Source organism: Primulina tabacum, chromosome 4 (genome assembly GCF_025594145.1).
Source record: "Primulina tabacum isolate GXHZ01 chromosome 4, ASM2559414v2, whole genome shotgun sequence".
NCBI lineage: Eukaryota > Viridiplantae > Streptophyta > Magnoliopsida > Lamiales > Gesneriaceae > Primulina > Primulina tabacum.
Window position 1 is genome coordinate 14,053,860 of NC_134553.1, and position 6,195 is coordinate 14,060,054.

Sequence of the window (6,195 nt, forward strand, 5' to 3'; positions counted from 1 at the left end):
CTGATGATCAACAAAGGCTCGTAAGCTGTTTTCTCAATCATCTCCACTCACTCACAAAATATGTGTGAGTTTAAAAATTTTAAGCACTCTTATCAGGTATATCTTAAGCCATATACTTTAATAACTGATTTTATCACAATAGTTAATCATTCAAAAAAATTTCATAAATTATATTTTTATAGTGATCAAAATATTAAAATTGACTTTTTTTCAAATAAAAATTTAAACATCTTTAGATAGATTATTACAATTTCTAATCTAAACCTTTCAAACATGTAATGTATGATATTTTTGCAAAAATTACTAATATACAAACAATAAACATGTTTTTATTTTAAAATAATTTTTTTTTAATTTTTTTTTAAAATTTTTAAGTTTGTTCTCCCCCCAATCAGAATATGTCATTGTCCCTAATGTCAAAATAACTATTAATAAAGAGTAAATAATGAAAGAGATATCACCTGGAATTTTATTGAAGATAACAAACTGAAACAAATGCAAACCAATCCACGATTTTTGAATCAATGATCCAACTTTCTTTTCTTACTGCTTGATTGCGACCAATTGATATTTGTTATCATCAGATCAGACTTATAAACAAAAGCTTCCAAATCATCAATTAATTGGTCGGCAGTCGAAGCACAAATGAGCATCCGTCGTGAATTTTCTGAAATGAAATTATGTTCCACAGCTTTATCAAGAAATGTCAACAAAATGTCATAATAATTATTGATATTCAACAAGCCCACAGGTTTATTATGAATATTAAGTTGTGCCCAAGAAACAGTGTAAAAAATTTCTTCTAATGTACCAAAACAACCTGGTAGTGCGATAAAAGCATCAGAATTTTCAATCATTTTGGTGATTCTTTCATACATAGAAGAAACTTTTAATTCCTCCCCAATCGTAACACCTGTAATATTTCCTTCAACTAAAATTGTAGGAATAATACCCAAAACCTGACTACCTCCAAGTTGAGCAGATATTGAAACATATCCCATTAACCCAATATTACCTCCCTCATATACCAAGTGAATTTTTCTCTAAGCCAATATTTTTCCAAGATTATTCGCTGCTTCTACAAATACTTTATTTTTTCAAGGACTCGACCCACAAAATACACAAATATTTTTCAATGTTTGTGCAGAGGATCCAACCATGTTTTTACTTTCTTTTTGGTCTGCAAAAATAGAGAGAAAGATGAGAGATTTTATTGGGGTAATATGTTATCATGACAAAACTATGGGTCATAGCTGTAAGCAGAATAAACAGTAAAAATAATAATGACACACATGCATATAAACAGTAGTGTGATTGTGGCTCACAATTTTCCTCTGGTTTTACGTCCAGAAACGACTTCAACGCCTTCTATGAGTCGAGGATATGCTTCCCATCCAATTTTCTTATAAATTGGCAAACATGGTCTTTTTTAGTCGGATTTCCAAGACTATGACGCTCATCTTGAAATTGTTTCCATAAACAGAGAAGTTCAATATGCACATGTCCAATAGAATGCGTCTCAAGAGTCAATAAGATGTTATCTAAAGACTCCTTACTCAGTCCATTCTTAATGAAACCAATTTTATCTTCTCTGTTATTGGAAACACATCCCAAAGTTCTACATCGTTTGTCACAAGTCCATCTTGCACACTTATGACAAACCTCTAACCTTTTGGCCCTTCGTTTTTTCACATAAGTGCTTTTTCCTAATCCAGGCAAATACCGAATGAGCAATGATTGTGGAACTTCTCCTCCTAATCGGACCTTAGCTTCTATTACAAGACGAATATCTTCTGGAATTCCTTTTTTCATTAGCAATCTCAATCTTTCACACCTACCTGCATAAATTTTTCTTAGAACATTTTCAGAAACAGGGGGAAAATATTGACAAATTTTTGAGAGATTTTCATCCATTTTGAAAATAAAAGAAATGATTTTTTTTATTTTTGTATCAGCAATTGTGGGAAACTGATTTAACCGACTATGAGAGTCATGGAGTACCGTTATCCGCCATTTAACCGGAAAAATAAAAAGATTAAGGAAACCTGAAATAAAAACAAACAAAATTAAATGCAACATAAAAATTTAGGAATCAGAAAGGGAAATAAATTCTTCTTGAAAGATTTCATTTTCTAAAAATGGTTTAAGCCTTTGTCCATATACTTTAAAAACATCACAATTTTTAGGATTTTCAATATCCACAGCTCCATAAGGATACACATGCTTTACAACATATGGGCCTGTCCATCTTGATCGTAATTTTTCTGGGAATATGTGAAGTCAAGAATTATAAAGAAAAAGTTTTTTACCAATCTCAAAAGATTTTCTAAGAATTGTTTTATCATGAAATGATTTGATTTTTGCTTTATAAATCATTGAATTCTCATACGCTTCATTTCTGAGGAGATCAAGTTCATTAAGTTTGCAATTTGCGCAATTTGTTGCAATCATCCATGCTTGAATTAAAAGTTTTGATATCCCAATAAGCTTTATGTTCCAATTCCACAGGCAAATGACAATGTTTTCCATAAAACAAACTATAGGGAGACATATTCGATGATGTTTTAAAAGCTGTTCGATATGCCCAAAGTGCATCATTAAGTCGCAGAGACCAATCTTTTCTATTTGAGTTAACAGTTTTTTCCAAAATTTTCTTTATCTCCCTATTAGCTAATTCAACTTGTCCATTTGTTTGAGGATGACAAGGAGTAGTTACTTTGTGAGTAATACCATATTTTTTCATTAATAAATTAAATAGTTTATTAACAAAGTGAGTTCCCCATCACTTATCATGGCTCGAGAAATTCCAAATCTACTAAAAATATTTTCTTTCAAAAATTTGATGACGATTTTATGATCATTTGTTCGACATAGAATTGCCTCTATCCATTTGAAAACATAATCAACTGCAACTAAAATATACAAGTATCCAAACGATGGTGGAAAAGGTCCCATAAAATCAATTCCCCAACAGTCAAAGATTTCAATTTCAATGATAGGATTCAAAGGCATCATGTTTTTTTTTGAAATTGCACCCAATTTTTGACAATTTTCACAGATCTTGCAGATTTTGTGGGTGTCTTTAAACAAAGTGGGCCAATAAAATCCACACTGCAAGATATTTGCAGCCGTTTTCTTTGAAGAAAAATGTCCTCCGCATGCTTCTGAATGAAAAAATTTAATGACACTACTTACACCATTGTCGGGTATGTAACGTCGAAAAATTTGATCTGGATAATACTTGAACAGATACAGATCATCCCAATAAAAGTTTTTTACCTCATTCAAAAATTTTCTTTTATCTTGGGAACTCCATTGCAGTGACATTTTTCCTGTCACAAGAAAATTTACTATGTTAGCAAACCAAGGTGTACTAGTAACTGATCAGGAAAATTATCGTTAATTGGTATCATTTCACAAGATGATCCTGTTACTAGTCTCGATAAATGATCGGTTACGACATTCTCGGTTCCTTTTTTATCTTTTATCACAATGTCAAATTCTTGGAGCAACAAAATCCATCGTATCAGTCGTGGCTTTGCATAATGTTTGGTCAACAAATATCTAATAGCAGAATGATCAGTAAACACAATAGTCGTTGATTCAATCAAATAAGAACGAAATTTATCTAATGCAAATATTACAGCAAGTAGTTTTTTTTTTCAGTTGTGGAGTAATTCATTTGAGCATTGTTTAAAGTTCTACTTGCATAATATATCACGTAAGGCTTACCGTTTCTTCTTTGACCCAGTACTGCACCGACTGCATAATTCCTCGCATCGCACATGATTTCAAATGGTAAAGACCAATCAGGAGGTTGCATGATAGGAGCTGATGTTAAATGTCGAACGCTTTTATCAAAAGCATTTTGACATTCTTGAGTCCACTCAAATGCAGTGTCTTTTGTTAAAAGGTTACAAATGGGTTTAGAGATAGAACTAAAGTCCTTTATAAACCTCCTATAAAATCCAGCATGTCCCAAAAATGAGCGAATTTCTTTAATGGTTTTTGGAGGGGGTAAATTGGCAATGACATCAACTTTGGCTTTATCAACTTCAATTCCATGAGATGACACGACATGTCCCAAAACAATCCCAGAAGTAATCATGTAATGACATTTTTTCCAATTTAAAATAAGACCTTTTTCCTCGCATCTTTTTAAAACTTTTTCCAAATTTTCAAGACAATTATCAAATGTATTCCCAAAAACAGTTAAATCATCCATGAAAATCTCCAAACAATTTTCAACCATGTCGCTAAAAATTCTTAGCATACATCTTTGAAATGTTGGTGGGGCATTGCATAATCCAAATGGCATCCTTCTAAATGCAAATGTTCCAAAAGGACATGTGAATGTAGTTTTATCTTGATCTTCGAGTGCAATGGGAATTTGATAATAACCTTAATATCCATCAAGAAAACAGTAGTATGGATGACCTGCTACTCTTTCTAAAATTTGATCCAAAAATGGTAATGGAAAATGATCTTTTCTAGTGGCGTCATTTAATTTTCTATAATCAATACACATCCGCCAACTAGATGAGACTCGACTTGTTAACAATTCACCTTTTTTATTTTTAATCACTATGATGCCAGATTTTTTGGAACTACTTGTGTTGGGCTTACCCACTTACTATCAGAAATAGGGTAGATAATCCCAATATCAAGTAGTTTGAGAACTTCAGTTTTCACAACATCTTTCATGTGTTGATTTAATCTCCTTTGTGGTTGTTGAGATGTTTTTGCATTTTCTTCTAAGTGAATTTTGTGAGTTCAAATTAGTGGATTAATGCCCTTGAGATCTTTTAGTGTCCAACCAATTGCATTTTTATGTCTTTTAAGCATATCAACTAATTTACCTTCTTGATAACTTGCTAGTTTGGAAGAAATTACCACCGGATATGTTTCATCTTCTCCAAGAAATGCATACTTCAATTCTTCTGTCAAGGGTTTTAACTCCAATATGGGTGGTTCGTCTTTGTTCTCATATTTTGCCTCAAATTCTTTCTCTGATCCTGGCAACGAGTGATACCTGATAAAATCATCAAGATCAATTTCAATATTTTATTTAACAGTTTCAATTGAACAAATATCTAATTCATTACGAGTACTCCCTTCTTGAATGTTTTCTTCCACAAGAGTTTCAATAAGATTTTCATCTTCATTTTCATCTCCTTTGTCATGTGGTTGCTTATAAAGATTAAAAACATTAAGCTCCAAGGTCATGTTACCAAATGACAACCTCATTATTCCATTCCTGCAATTTATAAGAGCATTAGAAATTGCTAAAAATGGACGACCCAGAATTACAGGAATTGAATTACAAGCTTCGATAGGTTGTGTATCTAAAACTATGAAATCGACAGGATATACAAAGTTATCAACTTGGACCAACACGTCTTCTACCATACCTCTTGGCACTTTAACAGATCTATCGGCAAGTAAAACTGTTACCGAAGTAGATTTTAACTCGCCTAAATTGAGTTCTTGATAAACTGAATATGGAAGTAAATTCACACTAGCTCCAAGATCAAGCAAGGCTTTCTTAATCTTTTGTTCTCCAATAATACATGAAATAGTAGGACAACCAGGGTCTTTGTATTTCAAAGTATTATTATTTTGAATGATTGCACTTACTTGTTCGGCTAAAAATGCTTTCTTTTTCACATTCAATTTTTTTTTCACAGTGCACAAGTCTTTCAAAATTTTGGCATATGATGGTACCTGTTTTATTGTATCTAATAAAGGAATATTAACTTTTACTTGTTTAAAAATATCATATATATCAGAATTCAAATTTGATTTTTTTGTATTTTTCAATGCATGAGGGAATGGTGGTGACACTGTCTGTTGAACCTCCTCTTCGCAAGTTATGGGTTTCACTTCCTTACCCTTTGGAGTTGTTTTATCATCATCTTCACAAGGTTCAAGAATGGATTTTTCCACAACCTTACCACTTCAAAGGGTAATAACAGATTTTACCTGATCCATCGGTTGAGTTCCAGAAGTTCCAGTTTGTGAATGATGATCCTTGGGATTAGGCTGTAGTTGTGAAGGAAATTTACCTTTTTCATGAACATTAAGTGCAGATGCAAATTTAGCAAGAGTATCTTTCAAATCTGTCATGGTTTGAGCAGTTTGAGTATTGATAGACTCTTGCTTTGCAATGAAAGAATTCAATATATCTTCCAAGTT

At 32.2% G+C, this 6,195-nt stretch overlaps 1 pseudogene; it reads right to left on the bottom strand.

Moving 5' to 3' along the window:
- Positions 1–580: 580 nt before the first annotated feature.
- LOC142541281 (uncharacterized) lies at positions 581–5,991 on the bottom strand (annotated as a pseudogene).
- Positions 5,992–6,195: the final 204 nt, after the last annotated feature.